Below are 663 nucleotides of genomic sequence, written 5' to 3' on the forward strand. Positions count from 1 at the left end.
GATAGTGGGGAAAGCTGGAGGGAAGCGTGAAACCCCGTGCACAAATCTTAAGCGTGCCAGAAGAGAGAGAGCAGAAAAGATTGTCTACGTCCAAATGGAACCCATTTCCCATAGGGCTCTGGTCAAAAGTAATGCACTAGGAATAGGGTGCCATCTGGGATGAACACTAAGTGGTTGGGAGAGTGGTGGTGGGACGAGGAGACACAGGTGGAGGCTGCTGGCAGGCTAGCTGGCAGCTGGCTGTTTTAGGAAAACCTTGCCTGAGGGTTAACAGGTTCAAAACAAGGTGATTTGTAGCAGGAAGGCAGTGTTAACTGACAGAGGTGATCAATTGTTACATGGTGGAGGGGCCATTGACCTCTGAAGACCTCTGAAGGCCCACTAACATCCCCTTTTGACCACTGATTTCTGTAGTATGCCCCATTTAAACATACATATAGGGCCCTAACTGGTCCAAATGGAGATTTATTTCATTCCCAATTTGTACTCGGTCACATATGAAATAGCCACAACTTGTTATCACCCAAGTGGATTTGGGACAGTTATTACCTTTTAATAAGCATTAAAAAACACTACACTACCTGGAATTGCAATAACAGAGCAGTTACTACTTAACAAACATTTACTATAATGTTATCACATTGTTATAACTTAGGTATAAGA

Source organism: Salvelinus sp. IW2-2015, linkage group LG8 (genome assembly GCF_002910315.2).
Source record: "Salvelinus sp. IW2-2015 linkage group LG8, ASM291031v2, whole genome shotgun sequence".
Lineage (NCBI taxonomy): Eukaryota > Metazoa > Chordata > Actinopteri > Salmoniformes > Salmonidae > Salvelinus > Salvelinus sp. IW2-2015.